General features: G+C 44.3%; 1 protein-coding gene across 2 annotated transcripts in view; it reads left to right on the top strand.

Moving 5' to 3' along the window:
- The first annotated feature begins 1,794 nt into the window (after window positions 1-1,794).
- Window positions 1,795-23,697, top strand: part of TOR4A (torsin family 4 member A) — a 59,478-nt gene continuing 37,575 nt past the window's right edge. For both annotated transcript variants that reach the window (XM_033959919.1, XM_033959918.1), the window contains exon 1: window positions 1,795-1,939. The gene's annotated coding sequence lies outside the window, so the exon portion shown is untranslated. The remainder of the gene's footprint in view (window positions 1,940-23,697) is intronic.

Here is a 23,697-nt window from a genome sequence, read left to right as displayed (position 1 = left end):
TAATGCTCCCAGTGCCTCCTTCCCATGTCCTTAATGCCCCCAGTGCCTCCGTCCCGTGTCATTAGAGCCCCCAGTGCCTCCGTCTCGTGTCCTTAGTACCCCCAGTGCCTCTGTCCTGTATCCTTAGTGTCCCCAGTGCCTCTTTCCCATGTCCTTAGTGCCCCCCGGTGCCTCTATCCTGTGTCCTTAGTGTCCCTAGTGCCTCCTTTCCATGTCCACTGATGCCAAACTCTGCACATCTGAAAGCGGGTTCACTGAGTTTGGGCACATCATCATCACCTTGCCATTCCAACCGAAGTAGACTACAGATGCTGTACAGTGAAGTGCAGATGCTGATGAAAAGTTCTGGCTACACCATCTGTTAATTCCCATCAGCGACCGCCATTGCTGGGCTAGAACTTTTCATCAGCATCTGTACTTTTTCACACATATATACCCTATTTTTGCTGCCTACTTTGCTGCGAAGTTTTCACTATAGAGCGTCCCGCTAGCACGAGCCACTTACTCATCCTTTTAGCAACAAGAACAGCGTGGCACGAGCAGGAACTCTAGCGGTCACGCGGCTGAGAATATGTTCCATTCAGGCAGCCAAGAAGCCACGTTTTAGCTGGGGGACCGTCGGTTCAAGAGGGGAATGGCCAGTCTGGAGCACTGCACTTCGGTAGTCGTAGTTCCAACGCTCACCATTTCCACCCCTAGATTCGTGGAGCAACTTCAAGCCCCGTGATGCCCAAGAGAGAGGATGGTTAGTGGCAATGCCTGAATTGAAAGGCCGCGGCAGGGAAGTAGGGAAAGCAATCGCCGATCCGTTGTCCCCGCGCACAGCTTCGGGACGCTGTCCCTGAAAACGGGACATTTTGGCGTCCCAAAGCGGTGGGTCGGGACAATGGGACAGTCAGTCCCATAAAGGGACAGTCCCGTTGAAAACTGGACATATAGTCACCTTAGCTATACACTTAGTCCAGCAAGTTTCCACTTTTTTTGTTCCGTCGGAAAAGTACTGAATGAAAAAGTGTAAACTCCCTGGACTAATTGTTTGATGGAGACTGTCCCAACTGAGGTTAGTTGGGCTGAGAACTTTCAGCACTCCCTCAGACATTGGGCTGTTTTGGGGCAGCTTTTTCAAGGTAATTGGACAGGATTATAAAAAAAAGTATCTGGCAACACTGGAGAGAGACATTGGATGGGGAAGAGATAGAAAATGACAGACACTGGATGAGGAAGTGAGATGGGATTGGGAAGAGACACTAGACGGGGGAAGAGAGATGCTGGATGGGGTGGCAAGACACTTTGAATGTTCTTCCTCTAAAATGAATATTCAAAAACAAAGTTTACAGGAAAATATCTATATTTTCTATGACTCTCCTAATGTGGTCTAATTCAATGAGACATAATATTTAAGTTTCTTTGTACTGTATGTTCTGATAAATGAAACATTCTGTATTTGTTAATGAATAAATCAACAAAATTTGCCAGTTCACCTCTTTATTCTTCCTTAAATTTTGAATTTTAAGTACAGCCTCAGAATCCAGAAAATCCCCAAATCCAGACTGAAATGAGCTCGGATTTTTGGAGTTCTGCTGTACTTTTGCAAAGCGAGGATGAGAGCTGTCAGCTGGACTGGGCAGGAATAGAACTGTTTCAGGTGTTTAGGAGAAAAACTCTGGCTCTGTTCATATAAAATTTGCATTCTGCATATTATCGTATCTCTAAGGAAGGAGGCAGAACCAAAGTCTTTATATTTCCTCCCCCCTCCCTCCCCCCTCCCCTCGATCGCAGCCTGCTGTAATGTGGGAAGAGGATGGAAGTGGTTTTCGGCTCTCTTCCTTTTTCATTAGCACATTTTCTAAGTAGGCCTCGAGGAGACTGCTCGGTAGCAGCATTGATTAGGATGGGACTCGAATACTGAGCCCAGTTTCAGGAGCAGCCCAACTTTATGGTAAGACCTGAACCATCCTTGAGCAGGGTTCAACTGGAGGGCACGGGGGGGGAGGGGGAGGGGAGCGGCATCCTGAGCTTGGCCATGTACACTTTTAGTTCACTGCTCTTTCTAAGACCTTGACAAGTCTGTGCTTTGTCTTCGGCCCGCCACCCCTCCCATCCAAGAGCTTTCTCTGCAACAACTGAGCCTTGGAGCGCCATCTGCTTTTGACCGTCTTAACTTTCGATTTATCAGTTTGTATGCTACTGATTTGTCGTGTGCAACTATACAGCACATATGTGTTGTCCTGTGCTTCCTTGTATAAACTATGCTGTTTACCATATACAGCAAGAGCAATGACACGGAACTTAGTTATCTCAAGAAAAAGGCTCTCTTCCAAATGTTGGGCAACAGAAGTGAAATTTCCTCTGAACTGGGTGGCATTGGGGGAGGGGAGATGCAGCTTTACTGAACTTCACCAAAAGTCAGCAGTGTTTGTAGAAAGTTTCAGCACTGTGCAGATATGGAGCACAGCATAGATGGAATCCAGGTGTTACATCGCTTTTTTTCAGGCAATGTCTCATGAAAGCTGTAAATTAGTTTTGTATTGACACATCTGGAGTTGTGTTCTTTCTGGACTTTTGGTTCCTCCTCAGCCCCAAAGCATGGCGTATATTTTTATGTCGGTGCAGGGTTTTCTGTTTGCAAAATTTTATTTGCCGTAATAGACATTTTAAAATGTTATCTGATTTGATATACAAGCAGTCCCCGAGTTACAAACGCCCTACTTAAGTACAACTGGTACTTAAGAATGCAGTTTGGAGGAGATCCTCAGCAGGTGGTGCTTGGGGATCCCCCACCAGCCACAGCAAGGGTCAGCAAGTACCTCAACACTGGAGAAATAAAACCAGAAATGCATTTCCTTTTCTATAGAACACAATACAAAGACATCTGCATACATTTCCCAAAGCTACCATATTTCAGACTCCTTTTTTTTTACCTTTGTTGTCTGGAGAATTATTTTTCCATCAAGTTGGTTCCAGTTTCTCTTTTTTCTGCTTTCCTGGCTTCTGCAAATTCTTCTTCAAGCAGTTGCTGTCCATTGGTTTCTCCTACCATGGTCCAGCATTTCTCTCTTCCCTCCCTCCCATTGCACAGCATCCTCACTCCCTTCTATCCTGAATCATTCTCCCTCTTTTCCCCCTCCCCCTTCTGCACCACATTTCTTCCTCTTTCCTCCATCCTCATGTGCAACATGTCTCCCTTTCACTGTTCACTATCTCTCTTTCTCTCATTCTCTTCCTTGCTGCAAAGGGAGTGGAGAGAGAGGGGGATCCAGGGTGCATCTCTTCCATCCCCTCTACTGCCACATCTAACATTTCTCCTTCTCTCATCCTCTGGACCATGTTAAACATCTTTTGTCCATACCCACCAGCCCCATACCCAACATTTCTCCTTCTATTCCAGCACCATGCCACATCTCTCCCTCCATTCTCTTCACTACCATGTCCAACATTCCTCCCTCTTGCATTCCTTTCAATCTGTCCCACTGTTCCCTCTCCACCACATCCAACATTTCTCACTCTAATCTTTCTCTTCCCTATGCATTTTTACCTCACTCCTCTCCCTTCCTATACCCAACAATTCTTTTTCTTCTTTTCCCCATATGTATCATCTCTTTCCCTCTTACTCACACACCCATGCCCAAGTCTCCCTTTCCATTCTCTCCCCCACCTCAGCATCTCTTTCCCTCCCTCCTTCCATACTATGTCCTCAGTTCGTGCCCCCTCCTTCTCTCCTGTCTTCCAGCCTTTTTCTGAAGTTCAGGCCCTTTCTATGTCCCAACGCACTCCTTCCTTTGTCCCAAGTTCATGCCTCCTTTCTCTCCCTTCCTTGTCCCAATGTGCTCACTTGCTCCCCCTCTCCCTTCTTTGGCTCAAGTACTTGCGCCCCCTTCTGCGAGTGTACCAGACAGAGCCTCCAGGTGGGCCACCTCCTTCCTGCCTTACTCGCTTCTTCACAGGGGCATGGGCAGTGGTTCCTGCACACTGCACATGGCTGACCAGAAGCCTTCCCTCTAACGTCAGCTCTGACGTCGAAGGGAAGACTTCTGAGTTGGCTGCGGGTAGCGTGCAGAGAGCGCTGCAAGCAGCTTTGTGTAAGGAAGAGTATGGCTGGAGGGCAGGAAGAAGAAGGTGCTAGTGAAGTAACATTAGTGGGAGCACCTCGAGATGCCTCCATCCCTGTGCGTTCTCTGTGAACACAGAGAAGGGGACCCCACGGACCCATGGGATCCCCGCTGGATCAGCCGGATTCCTGTAGGACCCATTTCCATGCAGCTCTCTAGTTCAAAACATTCCTACACTCCTGTAGGAAGGTTCCACTGTAAAATAAACCCTCTGGAATTCCCTGTAATCCAGTTTCTTTGTGGCAGAAACTTACAAAAAAACAGCTAGAAACACCATATGTAACAGACAACGTGGTGTGGAAGGCTGTCTTGGCTTTCTAGGAGAGGTCAGCAGATAAAACACTACAGCATAAGGGAAAACCACTTTTTATTATTTTAAATTTGCCTCACACTAAACAGACCAATATTTTGGCTTAGTTCAGCCAAACGTATATACCAGGGATCTTTTCCTGACCTGTCTTCCTTGTAGGACCTCCCTCACTAAGTCAGGTCTGGGCAGAAATGCTCCTCCCCCAAGTCTCGCCCCTCTGTCTCAACATTCAGCCAACTGAATCAAAAAAGAACCCGAAAAATTGGGAGCTGACAAAGACTGTAAGAAAAAGAATCTCCCAAGCCCCAAGAAGGAAACAGTGTTCAGGGAGAGAGACTGCCCACAAAACAAATAGAGTAGAACAACTACTCGCTTGATGAATGGAAAGTATATAAAGAGAGCCCTCAGTCACACAACCAACCTCCGACCTCTGGAGGAAACGGTTGCCACTAATTTGCACCTAGAAGGTGTCAACTGTGAAACATCCTAGGGCTCTCTGTGAATTTAGTGCTAAATAACACAAAAGTGCTGTGGTGCAAATAAATCAAAAATGTGCACTGCAAGCAGTCTCTCCCCCTGAACCAGGGGGGCAAAAGATACAAGTGTCCAAATTCAATCTATTAAGGCCAAAAGAAGATACTTAGCTTCTCTGATAAGCAGTCAGCAAGTCACCAAACGTCCAACGGGACTCCGTTTCGGGGGAGCACTCCCCCTTCTTCAGGAACGACTGACGCTGTGCGGGAGCCTGGAAATCAAAAGGCTACAGCAGATTGGCGATAGTAGAAAATGGCGCTTGAACCAGAACAGACGCCTCTGATTTAAACCTGCAGACCAGGAGGCGTGTCTGTGTCAAGTCACATGACTCAACCGGGTGCTAATTGTAAAGTGTAATGAACCAACCAGTGATGAGATACTGGTGGTCACAAAAATACAATGATACCAAAAGTAAGAAAGAAAGATCAAAACATGTGATACCATTCAATATATTCGTTGTGTCCTGTGGGGATCAATGATTGAAGTTCGTAAATCCAAAATTGTTCCCTCCTTTGCAACTGGGTAAGTTGATCACCCTGATACTCAGTAAAGATCTGTTCGATGACTAGCCATCTCAAGCATGAAAAGCGTGTTCAAATTGTATGCAGTGAGGTACCATCGGAGATGTCATGGACCTAGTGTTGATCCGGCTACGATGTTCTATCAAACGGGTTCTGATGGCCCTTTGAGTGCGTCCGACGTATATCATATCACATGGGCATATAATAATATATATGACCCACTTAGACGTACAGGAAGTGTCCGATTTATGAACGTATTGTTTATGGGTCCTTGGGTGTTCCCACATGGTGCCTGTGATTGTAGTGGCACAAATATCACAGTTGTTCCCACATTTATCATGATGGCCCCACCGGCGTCTGTTGGTACGTTCAGAGATGTATTTAGAATGAACTACTCGGTCAGCAATATTCTTCGGACGTGAATAGGCAATGCAAGGTAAATCCCGGAGATCAGGGTGAAGCTGAAGAATGTGCCAATGAGACCTGATACTCCGGGCCACCTCACAGGCTTGGTCGGAGAACGTTAATACGCAGATAGTTTTGGTGTCAGCGCATTGAGGGGCCTGGGAAAGTAACAGGGATCTGTTGGCAAATAGAGCCCTGTTGTAGGCCTGAGACAGAACTTTATGGGGATACCCCCGTTCTCTGAAGCGAGCATATAAAATTCGAGCTTGCCTGCGGAACTCACTCAAATCCGTGCAAAGTCTACGAGCACGTAGAAATTGGCTAATGGGCACAGACTGCTTGAGTTTAGTAGGGTAGCAGCTGGTATAATCCAAGTAGTTGTTTACTTCCACAGATTTTCTATATAAGGTGGTGACTAAAATATTATCATTTTTCTGAACCCAAACGTCCAAAAAAGAAATTTTCTCGTTATCAAAAGACATGGTGAATCTCAGATTCAGATTCAGATGAATCTCAGATTCACCATGTCTTTTGATAACAAGAAAATTTATTTTTTGGACGTTTGGGTTCAGAAAAATGATAATATTTTAGTCACCACCTTATATAGAAAATCTGTGGAAGTAAACAACTACTTGGATTATACCAGCTGCCACCCTACTAAACTCAAGCAGTCTGTGCCCATTAGCCAATTTCTACGTGCTCGTAGACTTTGCACGGATTTGAGTGAGTTCCGCAGGCAAGCTCGAATTTTATATGCTCGCTTCAGAGAACGGGGGTATCCCCATAAAGTTCTGTCTCAGGCCTACAACAGGGCTCTATTTGCCAACAGATCCCTGTTACTTTCCCAGGCCCCTCAATGCGCTGACACCAAAACTATCTGCGTATTAACGTTCTCCGACCAAGCCTGTGAGGTGGCCCGGAGTATCAGGTCTCATTGGCACATTCTTCAGCTTCACCCTGATCTCCGGGATTTACCTTGCATTGCCTATTCACGTCCGAAGAATATTGCTGACCGAGTAGTTCATTCTAAATACATCTCTGAACGTACCAACAGACGCCGGTGGGGCCATCATGATAAATGTGGGAACAACTGTGATATTTGTGCCACTACAATCACAGGCACCATGTGGGAACACCCAAGGACCCATAAACAATACGTTCATAAATCGGACACTTCCTGTACGTCTAAGTGGGTCATATATATTATTATATGCCCATGTGATATGATATACGTCGGACGCACTCAAAGGGCCATCAGAACCCGTTTGATAGAACATCGTAGCCGGATCAACACTAGGTCCATGACATCTCCGATGGTACCTCACTGCATACAATTTGAACACGCTTTTCATGCTTGAGATGGCTAGTCATCGAACAGATCTTTACTGAGTATCAGGGTGATCAACTTACCCAGTTGCAAAGGAGGGAACAATTTTGGATTTACGAACTTCAATCATTGATCCCCACAGGACACAACGAATATATTGAATGGTATCACATGTTTTGATCTTTCTTTCTTACTTTTGGTATCATTGTATTTTTGTGACCACCAGTATCTCATCACTGGTTGGTTCATTACACTTTACAATTAGCACCCGGTTGAGTCATGTGACTTGACACAGACACGCCTCCTGGTCTGCAGGTTTAAATCAGAGGCGTCTGTTCTGGTTCAAGCGCCATTTTCTACTATCGCCAATCTGCTGTAGCCTTTTGATTTCCAGGCTCCCGCACAGCGTCAGTCGTTCCTGAAGAAGGGGGAGTGCTCCCCCGAAACGGAGTCCCATTGGACGTTTGGTGACTTGCTGACTGCTTATCAGAGAAGCTAAGTATCTTCTTTTGGCCTTAATAGATTGAATTTGGACACTTGTATCTTTTGCCCCCCTGGTTCAGGGGGAGAGACTGCTTGCATTGCACGTTTTTGATTTATTTGCACCACAGCACTTTTGTGTTATTTAGCACTAAATTCACAGAGAGCCCTAGGATGTTTCACAGTTGACACCTTCTAGGTGCAAATTAGTGGCAACCATTTCCTCCAGAGGTCGGAGGTTGGTTGTGTGACTGAGGGCTCTCTTTATAAATTACTTTCCATTCATCAAGCGAGTAGTTGTTCTACTCTATTTGTTTTGTGGACAGTCTCTCTCCCTGAACACTGTTTCCTTCTTGGGGCTTGGGAGATTCAACATTCAGCCAAGCAGTGCAGGGTACTCTGGGACCTGTAGTCTTTTGCACATCTAACATTCTTGGCTGCCCAGGTGCATAATAGCACTCTTATGCAGGGAAAACCCCTTGATCTGCTAAACTGGAGCGTATGCAGGTAGGGCTGGTCTCAGTTAGGGCACTGGTCTTTGACCTAGGGGCCGCCGCAGGAGCGAACCGCAGGGCACGATGAACCACTGGTCTGACCCAGCAGCGGCAATTCTTATGTTCTTATGGTGTAGCTTAGGAAGGACATGGTTTTGTCTCCCACTTATGTGCACAACATATAAGATACTGCAAGTTCCATGCACTTCTTGCTGCTGTTAGGTCACCCATTTAAGCCTGTCATAGATCTGGCGTAAGTGGGTAAGCCTATAAATAGGTGCACTGATACCTTCTTCCTTCTACTGGCTACGCCTCTTTTTATACAGCCCAGCATCCTTCTGGCAGCAGCCACTGCCTTGTCTCACTGTTTTTTCGCCTTTAGATCTTTGGACACTATCACCCCAAGGTCCCTCTCCCCATCTGTGCATATCAGCTTCTCTCCTCCTAGCATATACGGTTCCTTCCCATTTTTAATCCCCAAATGCATTACTCTGCATTTCTTTGCATTGAATTTTAGTTGCCAGGCATTAGACCATTCCTCTAACTTTTGCAGATCCTTTTCCATATTTTTCACTCCCTCTTTGGTGTCTACTCTATTACAAATCTTGGTATCATTTGCAAAAAGGCACACTTTTCCTTCTAACCCTTCAGCAATGTCACTCACAAACATATTGAACAGAATCGGCCCCAGCACCGAACCCTGAGTGACACCGCTACTCACCTTTCCTTCCTCCGAGCCACTTAGACAAGTTCCTGCTAACCAGAATGTATGCAGGTAAGGCTAGTCTCAGTTAGGGCACTGGTCTTTGACCTAAGGGCTGCCGCGAGAGCAGGCTGCTGAGCACGATGGACCACTAGTCTGGGCCAGCAGTGGCAATTCTTATGTAAAAGAAAGACTATTCAACTAATTACCCTCTCCCAAAACCCCCCCTACCCATTCTCCCTCCCAAGACTGGCAAAAAAATTTTTTTTTAAGATCTACTCAATAAAACATGACTTCAAGCAGCAGGTGTCAATGTTCTTTAAAAAGGTTGCCAAATCATGAGAAATAGTCTACCCTGCTTCATTTCCCAATCAGAAACATACATGGCCTCCATACATACAAAATGCAACATATGAGCTCTCCATTGACCTCAAGCCCTATTTAATCATTCAATGCCACACAACATTCACAGCATTGGGGACCTATACACAGGCAGAATGATATTCTCAGTTTTGTTCTCCATCCATTTTGAATAATCCCTAACACTTGGTTTGCTTTTTTAGCAATTGTGGCTCTTTTAGCAAGTGTTTCAGCTTCTGTGGAGAATAGAGAGTTTTGCGGGGACAGAAATCCCACCCATCCCCGCCCGTCCCCGCCACGATCCTCTCCATTCCCACCTGATCTTGCCAGGATCCTCTCCGTCCCCACCCGTCCCCATCAGGATCCTCTCCGTCCCCACCCGTCCCCATCAGGATCCTCTCCGTCCCCACCCATCTCCACAAGGAATTACCTCCATCCCCGCCCGTTCCCATAAAAAGCAGCAATTACTTTTGACAGGATCATCAATTCCACAGTTTCTTTTGCGCTGCTGTTTTCCTTGTGGAATCTCTTTGGTGGAACCCTTTTTTTGTTTTCTGTTCAGGTAATTAACTTATAAACCCCCTCTTTTACTAAGGCTGACGTGTCCCTTATATTATATGGATGAACCCTGCTTCCAAAGCCTTCCATCCCCGAGGGAGTCCCGTTGGCTAGAGGGGGGTCCCCGTGGGAGTCCCGTGGGTTAGGGGGGATTCCCGCGGGACCCCCGCGGGATTCCTGCGATCCCCGTTCCTGTGCAGACCTCTAGTGGAGAAGCCTTCAAATGACAATGCTTTAAATGTTGGATGGAAGAGAGCATATAAAACACCAAAAATGCCATGGAAACTTGCAAGAGTTTTTCATTGAGCGCCATCTACTGGACCGACCCCTGAGGAAGGCTTCTCCACAGAAGCCGAAACACGGACCGTGTTGGGTCTACAAAATTCACAAGACTTGGACTTTTTATAAGGCTTGGTTGTATATATATGATATGATTTTATGGTATTTTTGCTTATAATAAAATTGTATTTGTTCGTTAAGGTTGATGTGTTCAGTCCCATCCCCACTCCTTCTTTGGTTTACCTAGTTTGTTCGGTGTGTGTGTGGGGGGGTTCCTTCCTTTTGAATTATCAGGTAGATCTATTACATCTTTTGTAAAGACCAAAGCAAAGAATTAATTCAGTCTCTACACTATGGCCTTGTCCTCCCTCAGTTCCCCTTTTGTTCCTTGATAATCTAGTGGTTCCATGGATTGTTTCTGATGTACCTGAAAAATTGTTACAGTGAGTTTTTGCTTCTGTTGCAAGTTTCTCTTTATATTCTCTTTTAGCCTTCTTTATAAATGCTTTGCATCTAACTTGTCAGTGCTTATGTTGCTTCTTATTTTCTTCATTTGGATCCTTTTTCTATTCTTTGAATGATTTTTTTGGCTCTAAAACCTCTTTCAATTCACTTTTTAACCATGCTGGCTGATGTTTACTTTTCTTTCCATCTTTGTTAATATTTTCAATACATCTGGTCTGGTCTTCCAATATGGTATTTTTAAACAATGTTCATGCCTGATTTAAAGTCCTAGCCTTTGTAGCTGATTCTTTTAGCTTCTTTTTAGATCTACGCTACAGTAGATCTCCTTTGACTTCAGATATTAGCATATTAACTCAAATTTGATTGTTATGATCATTGTTTCCCAATGGACTCAACATCATTACCTCTCATACTATGCTCTGAATCCCACTGAGGACCAGATCTAAAATAGCCCTGCTCCCTCTTCTCAATTCAGCAGTTATTTATTATGTCTAGGAATTTTACCTCCCTAGTTTTCCCTGATGTAACATTTATCTAATCAGAAGAAAAGTAGATAATATCACTAATGGGAGTATATTGAAGGAGCTGGATTTATCTACCCTGGAGAAGGATAAAGAGGTGGTAACATTCAAATATAGAAAAGGGAGTTTTCTAAAAAAATGATGGGTTTTTTTTGCCATCTCCCTGGAATAATACATGAAGTAACAGGCTTAAACTGCTGTAAGAGAGACTTCATTTAGATCTTTGGGGAACCTTTCTAACTGAGGAAAACACCAGACTACATTAGGGTTAGGTGAGAGGGGAATTTCTTTCACTGGAGCTTTTTATAATCAAATACACACCTGTGTGGATTGGCTTTTAATGTAGCAGACTTTGTGTGGAGAAGTGGTGGGGGAACTGTGTGGATCATGTGAGGTTTCTTCCGTTTTCATTCTATGATTCTTTGAAATTACAGATTATCAAAATATTCTGCAGGAATACTTTGAATTTTATACAGAATAGGCAAATAATTTTTCCAGTGTTTACATTTGCTTCCCCACTGCAATATTGTCACATAATGATTGCTGTCTTCTAAAGGCAACAGTGCCTCTGGCTCTTAAAGCTCTGTCTGGATTCACTTAATTTTTCTAGGGTCTTCACCCACTCAAAACAAGTACTAGTGAAGTCTCAGTTCACAAGGATTATTCTCTAAATATTAAATTGGGAGGTCTATTAGAAGTCCTGAAGTAGCTTCAGTTTTAAAAGATTTGAACTGATTACATTGAATTGAATATTCATGGAGAAATGTAGGAATTTAAGTAGCATGGACAGGTCTTGACAAATGTTACACATGAAAATACACAGCATTTACTGGGCACGTTAAAACACAGAAATTAATGAGAAAGTTAAGAGGACTAAAAAATATTTAAAGAAATTCATACAGATAAAAAGGAGATAATGTACTACTACTTTCATGCCAAAAGTCTTGCATTTGAAACTAAAAGACATACAAAGAGAGCCTGCCAAAACATGACGAAAGAACAAAAGTATGAAAATAAACGCTACAAAGATCACTAATGCAAAATTAGGATCTCTGACTATTAACTTGTTTATTCATTTTAAAAATTTAGGGATCGATATTAAAAGCGATTTGAACAGCCAGGAGAGACTCCTGGACATTTACGGTAGATCACTTGTATGGGGCTATATGGGGAAATTCAGTGTCACTTAACCAGATAGTTCTACTGAATATCCCCTCTAAGTGCTTATGCTGAAACTGGCTAATTTGAGGTGGGTCTAGCGGTAGACTTAGGGCAAAGTGGAAACAGCCTTATAGCAGTGCTTTTCTGTCCACTAACTGGCTAGTATCAGTGGCATGCAGTCAGAGCCTTCATGGGATTCAGTGAATCCATTTCCATGCACCTTTTCTTTTTTGTTTACTTTTTGATTGATGCAGTTTAATGCATGCTTCATGCTCAACCAATCAAATTGCGTGAAGCAAAAGTGGCACACCCTCTGAGTTGCCATGCATTCATTGCTTGAGCTGCCTGCTTCCCTTATTCCCACAGATCGACCTGTGATTGGCTGTGCAGAGGCTGGCACATGCAGTTACAAAGCATAGCTGAGATTGGCCAGCTTGAGAGCAGCACTGACTGAAGATGATGGGCTGTAGTATGGAGGAAGCGAGGTTGACAAGGACAGATTTTTCAATTTGAAAGAAACCACAAGAACAAGGGGACACTCGATGAAATTGAAGGGGGACAGGTTTAGAACAAACGCAAGGAAATTCTTTTTCACACAGAGGGTGGTGGACACATGGAACACCCTTCCGGAGGCCGTGATAGGAAATAGCACAGTACAGGGTTTCAAGGAAGACCTGGATAGGTTCCTAGAGGACAAAGGGATTGAGGGGTACAGATAAGAGCAGTGGAAGGTTTAGAGATAAGTGTAGAGGTAGGTATAAAATTAGTCAGGGACCGCTGCTCAGGCAATATGCCTGATGGGCCGCCGCGTGAGCGGACCGCTGGGCGGGATGGACCTCTGGTCTGCCCCGGCGGAGGCGACTACTTATGTTCTTATGTTCTTATGTTTGTTCTGTCCACAGCTGCTAGTTTAACTTCTTCCGCTGGCTGTCTCATGCTTTAAAGCAGTGTTTCTCAACTCGGTCCTGGAATACCCCCTTTCCAGTCAGGTTTTCAGGATATCCACAATGAATATGCATAAACTTGATTTTTATACACTGCCTCCATTATATGCAAATTTCTTTCATCCATATTCTTTGTGGATATCCTGAAAACCTGACTGACAAAGGGGTACTCTAGGACCGAGTTGAGAAGCACTGCTTTATAGGATGACTCAGAGGTGAGTCCAGGTAGTGGGAGGCTTGGCTTTCCACTTATTTCCTAGAGATGGGAATAACTAGTGAGATAATTAAATTTGTTGATGACACAAGGTTGTTAAATTGCAAGAGGATTGAGAAAAATTGCAGTAGGACCTTGTGTGATTGGAAGACTAATCCATGCAGGAAAGAAGAACTCAAATTAGGAGTCACTGCCCAGGAAAAAGATTTAGGTGTCATCGTTGAGGATACATTCAAACCCTCGACTCAATGTGTGGCGGTGGCTAAGAAAGCAAAGAGAATGCTAGGAATTATCAGGAAAGGAATGGAAAGTAAAGATGAAAATTTTATAATGCCCTTGTAACACTCTATGGTATATCCATACCTAGAATACTGTGTGCGATTCTGGTCACCATATCTGAAAAAAGATATAGCAGGATTAGAAAAGATACAGAGAAGGGTGGCAAAAATGATAAAAGGGATGGGATGACTCTCTTATGAGGAAAGGCTAAAGCAGCTAGGGCTCTTCAGCTTAGAGAAGAGACAACTCAGGGGTGATATGATTGAGGTCTATAAAATACTGAGTAGAGTAGAAATGATGGATGTGAATCGCTTGTTTACTCTATCCAAAAATACTAGGACTAGGGGGCATGCAATGAAGCTACTAAGTAGTAGATTTAAAACAAAAAAAGAGAAAATATTTCTTCACACGATGTGTAATTAAACTCTGGAATTAGTTGCCAGAGAATGTGGTGAAATCAGTTACAGTAGTTTAGCAGGGTTTAAAAAAGGTTTGGATAATTTCCTAAAAGAGATGTCCATAGTAGAGAGTTGCGCAGGGACAGAAATCCCACCCGTCCCCGCCAAAGTCCCACCCGTCCCTGTGAGGAATCCCACCCGTCCCCACCCGTCCCCGTGAGGAATCCCTCCGTCCCCACGAGGAATCCCCTCCGTCCCCGCGAGGAATCCCCTCTGTCCCCGCCCGTCCCTATAAACTTCAGAAATAGTTATTTCATTTAATTATGCTACTGAATTAAAGGCTCTGGTAGAAACCCATTTACAAATAAGCAAAAAGACTTTATTAATTTGAAAATATTAATTGGGAAGAATACATACTTTGCAAACGGGTTTCTACCAGAGCCTCTAATGTTTATAAATTTTTATCAACACAACTAATATACTACTTTATCCTGAAGCAAAATAAAAAAAAAGAAATATAATTATTTTCCTACCTTTGTTGCCTGGTTTCTGCTTTCCTCATGTTCTCATTCAATTCCTTCCATCCACTGTCTCTCTTCCTTCTGCATCTTCCATTTGCTCTGTTACTGTGCCTCTCCCTTTCTTCCCCCTTCCAAATTGGTCTGGCACCCATCTTCTTCTCTCCGCTCCCCCCATAGTCTGGCATTTGTCTTCTTCCCTGCCAGCGTCTTCTCCCTACTCTCTCTTCCCCATTTCCTTTCAGCGTCCTTCTCCCCCCATCTTCCCCATGTCCTGTCAGCGTCCTTCTCCCCCCTCTGTCTTCCACATGTACTTTCAGTGTCCTTCTCTCCCATGTCCTTTCAGCGTCCTTCTCCCTCTCTGTCTTCCCCATGGCCTTTCAGCGTCCTTCTCCACCCCCCCCGTCTTCCCCATGTCCTTTCAGCGTCCTTCTCCACCCCTTTGTCTTCCCCATGTGCTTTCAGCATCCTTCTCCCCCCTCTGTCTTCCACAAGTGCTTTCAGAGTCCTTCCCCCCCGCCCTTCCCATGGCCTTTCAGCATCCTTCTCCACCCCTTTGTATTCCCCATGTGCTTTCAGCGTCCTTCTCCCTCCTCTGTCTTCAAGTGCTTTCAGAGTCCTCCCCCCCCCCTCCCGTCTTCCCCATGGCCTTTCAGCGTCCTTCTCCCCCCTCCTTCTCTACCGCCCCGGGTGCAGCACAGCCGGCCAGGTCCCCTTACTTTTGTGGCACTTCCCCGACCGACCGACAACAGCCCCGGTCCGACAAACCTCCCTGCCCTTAACCGCAAATCTAAATTACCTTAATACAGCTGCTGTAAGAAGATAATTTAGATTCGCGGCTACAGGGCAGGGAGGATTGTCGGACCGGGGCTGTTGTCAGTCGGTCGGGGAAGTGCCACAAAAGTAAGGGGACCTGGCCGGCTATGCTGCAACCGGGGCGGGGTGTGGCAGGGCGGACCTCCCCCCTCCCTTGGTAGCCACTCGAACTGCGAGGCTACTCTCCTCCTTACCTGCACTGCTTGCAGCACAGAGCCAAACGGAAGTCTTCCCGACGTCAGCGCTGACGTCGGGAAGACTTCCGTTCGGCTCTGTGCTGCAAGCAGAGAAGGTAGGGAGAAGAAGAGCCGCGCGACTGAGTACATCCAGCCCCGCAGGAACTCCGCGACCCTCGGAGGCGTCCCCACAGGATCCCCGCGACCCTAGGGGGCGTCCCCATGGGATCCCCGCGTCCCTAGGGGCATCCCCACGGGATCCCCGTAACCCGAAGGGGGAACCCGCGGGATGCCTGCGGGTCCCGCGGGATTCCCGTCGTCCCCGTTCCCGTGCAGCTCTCTAGTCCATAGGCCATTATTCAGATGGCTTGGGGAAATCCACTGCTTATTCCTAGAATAAGCAGCATAAAATCTGTTTTACTACTTGGGATCTAGCTAAGTACGAGGGTAAATCAAAAAGTAAAGGCAAAATACATTTAACGGCTTTAATAGAAGTAACTGTGAGCAATTGAACATATCACTTTTCCAATTGTTGTATTGTTCAACTAGCTTCTGCATTCCTGCAGAGAATAAGTTTTTTGGCTGCTCCCGAAGCCAGGTGAACATCATTTCCTGTACTTCTTCATGCGTTCTTTTGCTTTCTGGGTCACAGTGATGCACCCATTTCTCATTGCTGGTGACAAAATACTCTGATCTTTTTCATACCATCTCAGGAACTGTGTCGCAACCTCCACACACTGTTGCTTGTGCAGATCAGTAAGCTGTTTGGGAACCCATCGTGTGCCAACTTTCCTGTACCCCAAGTCATCGTGCATTATGGTAAATGCAGATCCATAGCTGATATCCAAATTTGGAGTCAATTGAGACACCGTTATCATTCAGTCTTCTCTAATCAAGGCATCCACCCTGACAATGTGCTCTTGTGTACATGATGTTGATAGGCAATCAGAACGATCTTCATTGGTTTCACCTGTTCTTCCTGCTTTAAACCTTTTTACCCACTTATAAACCTTTTGTTGATTCATGGTGTTATGTCTATACTGAGTCGATATCTGACAGTGAATTTCCACAAGTTTCACTCCCTTTGCCCAAAGTGTACTACTGCACATTGTTCTTTGATGATACAATCTTGCAATGAGGCGTCCATGTTTCTGACCTCATGGTTGCCACATGACTAAAAGCCAAGTGCTGCACTGTACATGGACGAACTATCCAACAGGCAATGTACGAGTACATACAAGGTGTGACAATTAAGTTCATGACCTCATCTCAGAAAAAGTGCTACATACCTCACTGTTGAATATCAGTATGGTCAATCTTTGAAGTACTCCCCTTGGGAAGCTATGCACCGATACCAGTTCCTAGTGTATACTACCCTTCAAATCAATTTTGGAACTCTTTTTCTGTAATGTCCATCAGAGCTGTCATCATATTACCCTTGATGTCCTGAATGCCATCAAAATATATTCCTTTCAATATATCCTTTATCTTTGGATAAAGAAAAAGTCATTGGCGGCCAAATCAAGTAAGTAGGGAGGGTGTTCCAATACAGTTATTTGTTTTCTGGCTAAAAACTCCCTCACCGACAGCTGGTGCATTGTCGTGATGCAAGAGCCATGAGTTGTTGGCAAAACGTTCTGGTCGTTTTTATGTAACTTTTTCACACAGCCTTTGCAGCACTTCCAAATAGTAAACTTGGTTAACTGTTTGTCCATTTGGTACAAATTCATAATGAACAATCCCTCTGATATCAAAAAAAGGTTAGTAACATTGTTTTGACTCTTGATATGGACTGGCAGAACCTTTTTGGTTATGGAGAATTGGCTGACTTCCATTGTGCAGTTTGACCTTTATTTCAGGGTTCTATTAGTACACCTATGTTTCATCACCAGTGATAACACGGCCCAAAACATCATCTTGCCTCTCCAAAAGGTCTTGGCAAACTTCGACTCTTCATTGGTGAGCTCCTTTGGTACCATTTTTGCACTCTCCTTTCTCATGCCAAGATTTTCTCCTGTTTCTCTATCAATGTTTACTTGGTCTACTATGCTTCTCACAGTCATAAGAACATAAGAACTGCCGTCTTCGGATCAGACCTTAGGTCCATCAAGTCCGGCGTTCCGCACACGCGGAGGCCCCACCAGGTGTACCCTGGCATAATTTTAGTCACCCTTATCACTCTATGCCTCTCATAAGGAGATGTGCATCTAGATTACTCTTACCTGTATCACTCTATGTCTCTCATAAGGAGATGTGCATCTAGTTTACCCTTAAATCTTAGAATGGTGGATTCTGCAATAACCTCCTCTGGGAGAGCATTCCAGGTATCCACAACTCGCTGCGTGAAACAGAACTTCCTGATATTTGTCCTGGACTTGTCCCCCCTCAGCTTCAGTCCATGTCCTCTTGTCTGTGTCACATTGGACATTGTAAATAACTGTTTTTCCTGCTCTAAATTGTCGATTCCTTTCAGAATTTTGAAAGTCTTGATCAGATCCCCTCGCAGTCTCCTCTTCCCGAGGGAGAACAACCCCAGTCTTTTAAATCATTCCTCGTAATCCAGTTTCTCCACACTAGCTTCGTTGCTCATCTCTGCACCCTCTCCAGCAGTTTTATATCTTTCTTTAGGTATGGAGACCAATGTTGGACAGAGTATTCCAAGTGTGGTCTGACCATCGCTCTATAAAGCGGCATTACGAATCACTGTTATGTAATTTATCTAGATAATCTATATTACGCAATTCTTTTGGTAATTCCTATAATTTGTATTCCACCTTGAACAATATATAATGTATAATGTATTCGAAATTAATTTTCCTATGAACTGTTTTCCTACCTTCTTCTACTCTATGTTTATAACCTAACTAATTTATTTTTCTCAAGTACTTTGGCAAGAATGTGAGCCTTTGGGACGGTCAGGGAACTCTAAGTACTTTCTCTTCATCTTAATTAATCTTACTTATTGCATTTCTTCTGTTTATACTGTAAACCGCTTAGAACCTCACGGTACAGCGGTATATAAGAAATAAAATTATTATTATTATTATTATTATTACTTTCTCCGGAATCACAAACTTTGATGTTTTAGCAGTAACCTGGGATTAGGATCTACAGTGTGTTCTTATCTCCCATCAGATGCAGCAAGTTGTAAAAAATTAGAGAAAGGTATCCTCTAACATTCAACATTGTGAAATGCAGTTAAAGTTTATTTTACGCCTCTACATATTGCCCATATGAGCTTACCGGATGGGCATCACTCAGCTTCATCAATGTCCTCAATGTATACATGCGCATGCGTCCTTGGGACATATGTTTTGGTCTTGCCCTTGTATTCTTCAGTTCTGGAATCGTTTGGGATCCTATATTACCTCTCTCTGGGGTCGGCAGTGGATCCCGACCCCCAGAGCATTATTTGGATTCTATGATATTGCTTCTCCTAAACCTAAAGGCCTTTCAGCTTTTGTGGCACGAGCAATGCTGTTAGGCAAGAAGGCTATACTAACTTAATGGCTGACCAGTGATGCCCCGACTTATAGTCAATGGAGATCACTAATGATCATACATGCTTCATTGGAACGTAGACATTTTAATGATCTTGACATGGGACCGGGCCACAGATTTACTTTGATTTGGGAGCGATTTTGGTTGACCCTTATTCCTATGGCCTGAATAGATTCTTGAATTTGTAATCTGCTTTTTCTTATTTCAATGTGCTCAGGGATTTTTGTGTGGGGGTTTTCTTTGGGGGGAATGGGGGGATAGGAGGGAGGGTTTGTATCAGTGCACAATTGTAAGTATCCTGTTGTATTTTGTTACGGATGTTTTTCTATGCACTTTGAAAATTAATAAACATATTTAACCTTAAACTACACTAGCAGTTTCTAGCACGGGGAGCTGTGCTGAATGGCCCGCGCTGCTCCCGATACTCATAGAGTTTCTATGAGCATCAGGAGCAGCGCGGGCCATTTAGCGCGGCTCTCTGCGCTAAAAACTGCTAGCACAGCTTAATAGAAAAGGGGGTAAATATCCCCTGATTGAAAAAAGCAATTAAGAGTATGCCAATACGAAAAGATAAGTTTTTAACAGACTTCTAAATTTAATATATGAGAGTTCACTACATAATTCTAATGGCAACGGTACAGAAGCAAAAAAAAACAAAACAAACCCAACAGAATTATAGAGGTTAATTTCACTAACGCCTCATTTTACTTAGGAACTCTATGAGCGTCGGGAGCAGCACGGGGCATTCAGCGCAGTTCCCTATGCTAATAACCGCTATCACAGTTTAGTAAAAATGGGGATAAACGGACTGAAGGTAAGGATAATTGATAACCATTAGTGGAACATAAATTTCTAGCTGGTCTATATGGGATCAAAAGATTAGCTAAATATTTTGGTTGCCCTGTCCGTAATGCTTTGAAAGTTAGAGTCAAAGCTTTATACATTAGTCTTGACTTTATCAGAAGCCAATGAAAATCTCTCAGGAGTGGAGTGACGTTTAATCCATTTGTACACTGCCATTTTCTTCATGGCATTATCCCCCAAAACTTGGACTAACATGACCCTGATTTCACTTCTACTCTTACCAAGTTTAACAAGAAATGTAATGTTTGTTCGTTGCTCTAATTCAAGCTCCAACATTCTCATGATGGCATACAAAAACATGCAACAACAATAATGAATGCCACTCAACAAGACACCAGCACACGTCAACACAAACACAGCTGTGAGACACTGATATACCAAGGTTATGAAACCTTACCGAGTTGTTTGTACAGTGCTGCCAACGTAAGTGCACGGAGGCAAGTTTGTGCACTTGTAAGACCTTGTATGTTGCATTTCGCTAGCTCTATTCCGGCAATTGCATAATTTAACAATTGCCTTTAATTTTTGATTCAGCCTCATACTTAGGACCTGGGTTGGCCAATGTTGGAAACAGGATACTGGGCTTGATAGATCTTCAGTCTGTCCCAGTAAGGCAATTCTTATGTTCTTAACAAGGATCACCAAAACCTGTCTCTCCTCACAAATAACCCTCCACTATTGGGAAAACTGAACAAGCCAAATTACTACAGAATTCTACATAGAAAATTCATTCTATTAGAATATCTCAGTCACACAAATGTCAAATGCATAATAGTTGACCAAAAATGATAAACATAGATTAAACCAATATCCCAAGAAGCCACACCTTTCATGTTGCACAACACCAAAGAAAACCATTTATTCCTATACTGTGCAAAATATAAAGATCACACATGCTGAGGATAGTGTTAGGGGAGCAAATAGGGCAACTGCTCTCTGGCCAGAGAAAGCTATAAACCTGCTGGAAGCTGAAGGTGACAGGCTTGATAGTGGGCTTTGGACTGTCCTCCCAAATTTCTGCCCATGTCCAATACTAGCACCAGCAGGATACACATTTCAATTCTGACATATTCTAATCATAAAATAGAAAATAAAATTATTTTCCTATCTTTTGTTGTCTGGTCATTTTATTTTTGAAGTCATGTTGGTCCCAGGCTCTGGTTTTTCCCCCCTCTGTCTTCTCTTAAATCACTTGCCAGGGTCTCCTGCTCACTTGACATTTCTTCTTTCTCTATGTGCACCATTCATCTTTCATCTCTGTGTACTTATCTTTCCCTTCTCTGTCCTCTATACATCTGTGTCCAGCATTTCTCTTGTGTCCATCTCCCCACATTTATCATCACTACTCTATGTCCCTAACCCATACTCTGTGTGCCTATGCCCCCCAAGTTCAGCATCTCTCTTCTGTGTTCCTATTATCCCAGCTGGTGTGTGGTAACATTTATAGTAGGGGATTCAGTAGATGAGCTAAACCTCAGCCCTCATCAAGTCTTCAGGATTTCCACAGTGAGTATGCATGAGATCTATATGCATACAAGGGAGGCAGTGCATACAAATAATCTAATGCATATTCAATGGAGAAAGCCTGAAAACCTAACTAGACTGAGGCTCTCGAGGATCAAGGTTGGACATTCGTGTACCAAACATTAGTGCAATACGTAATCCTCACAATTTCTTCATGAATGCATTAAACTAAACTAGTCAAATGAAAAGCTGCACTGTCTGCTAACCATTATTTCTGCCTAATAAATCATAGCCCAATGTTTTTAGTTCAATCCATTATTTTAGTGTAGTAGATCATTGTTTTTCAACCTGTGGTTCACAGGCTGCCTTTTGGGCGTAAGCAAGCTGGCCACGTCCTGGGATCTCTCCCTGCCTGACGCCCCCCCCCCCCTCTGAAGCCACCACCACTGAAGCCACCGCTGCCGATTCTTCCCTGCCCCACTCCCGAAGCTGACTCTGCAACCCGTCACGCTCCATTCCCACACACCCCTGCCGCCGTGGCAACAGGAATAGGCCAGGAACATGCAGCGACTGCATGCGGCCAGCCCACAAGCCTTCCCCCGTCAATTCTGCCTGGCTGGCTCGGAACCTTCTCTCCAACATCAGAATTGACGTTGGGGGAAAGCCGGTGGGCTGGCTGCATGCAGTCGCTGCACGCACCTGGCCCGTCCCTCTTGCGGCAGTGTGGGGGTAGAAATGGAGCATGTCAGGTGGCAGGGTCAGCTATGGGGATGGAGCAGGGAAGAATCAGCAGTGGCCCTGCCTTCAGTGGGGAGACAGGGGGCAGGCAGGGAGACAGGAAGAAAAAGTTTGGGGGAATGGAGTGTCGAGTGGCAAGGTCGGCTTCAGGGATGGGGCAAGGAGACAGGGAGAAATCAGCGACAGTGGCTTCAGTGGGGGAAGTGGCAGGCAGGGAGAGAGGAAGAAAAAGTTGGTGGGGGGAATGGAGTGTGGCAGGTGGCAGGGTTGGCTTTGGGGCTTTGGGGGTGGGGCGGGGAGGCAGGGAGAGAGGAAACAAAAGTTGGACTCATGGAGGGACAGAGAGAGATGTTGGTTGGGTAATGGAATGAGGTCTGGAGGAGAAGAAGCAGCTCTGCGCTTGCGGAGATGGTGCGGTATACAAACCTAAGGTTTAGTTTAGTTTAGTTTACAACCAGAGACTCATGAAATCACCAGACAACAAAGGTAAGAAAAATGATTTTATTTTCAATTTAGTGATCAAAATGTGTCAGTTTTGAGAATTTATATTTGCTGTCTATATTTTGCACTATATTTGTCTATTTTGCTATAGTTGTTACTGAGGTGACATTGCATATTTTAAAGTCATCTGCCTTGACCTCTTTGAAAACCTGAATATAAATGATAAATAACTTTTTCTGCGTACAGTGTGCTTTTTGTTTTTTTTAATTTTATGGTTACCATTATGTATTAATAAGAATATATTGTGTGTATATGAAAAATGGATGTAAGAAATTGCATTACAATTACTACTATTATTATGGGGGTGGAGACAGGGGCAGAGCTTGGGCGGGGTTACTTGGTTAAGAACATAAGAATTGCCGCTGCTGGGTCAGACCAGTGGTCCATCATGCACAGCAGTCTGCTCACGCGGTGGCCCTCTGGTCAAAGACCAGCACCCTAACCGAGACTAGCCCTAACAGCGTACGTTCTTGTTCAGCAGGAACTTATCTAACTTTGTCTTGAATGCCTGGAAGGTGTTTTCCCCTATAACAGCCTCCGGAAGAGCGTTCCAGCTTTCTACCACACTCTGGGTGAAGAAGAACTTCCTTACGTTTGTACGGAATCTATCCCCTTTCAACTTTAGAGAGTGCCCTCTCATTCTCTCTACCTTGGAGAGGGTGAACAACCTGTCCTTATCTACTAAGTCTATCCCCTTCAGTATATTGAATGTTTCGATCATGTCCCCTCTCAATCTCCTCTGTTCGAGGGAGAAGAGGCCCAGTTTCTCTAATTTTTCACTGTACGGTAGCTCCTTCAACCCCTTAACCATTTTAGTCGCTCTTCTCTGGACCCTTTCGAGTAGTACCGTGTCCTTCTTCATCTACGGCGACCAATGCTGGACGCAGTACTCCAGATGAGGTTGATATTTGTTAGGCTTAGAGAGTACTTGGCTTGAAAAGGTTGAGAAATACTGTAATAGATGACACACCCCTTGGTTTTACAGTATTCTGTTTTTGGAGAATGTTTGTATAAAGGTTCTCTCTCTGATCTTTAATTCAGTGAAATTGCTTTGCTC

The sequence above is a fragment of the Geotrypetes seraphini genome, chromosome 10, assembly GCF_902459505.1.
Source record: "Geotrypetes seraphini chromosome 10, aGeoSer1.1, whole genome shotgun sequence".
Classification (NCBI taxonomy): Eukaryota; Metazoa; Chordata; class Amphibia; order Gymnophiona; family Dermophiidae; genus Geotrypetes; species Geotrypetes seraphini.
This window is presented reverse-complemented; position numbering and strand designations above follow the sequence as displayed.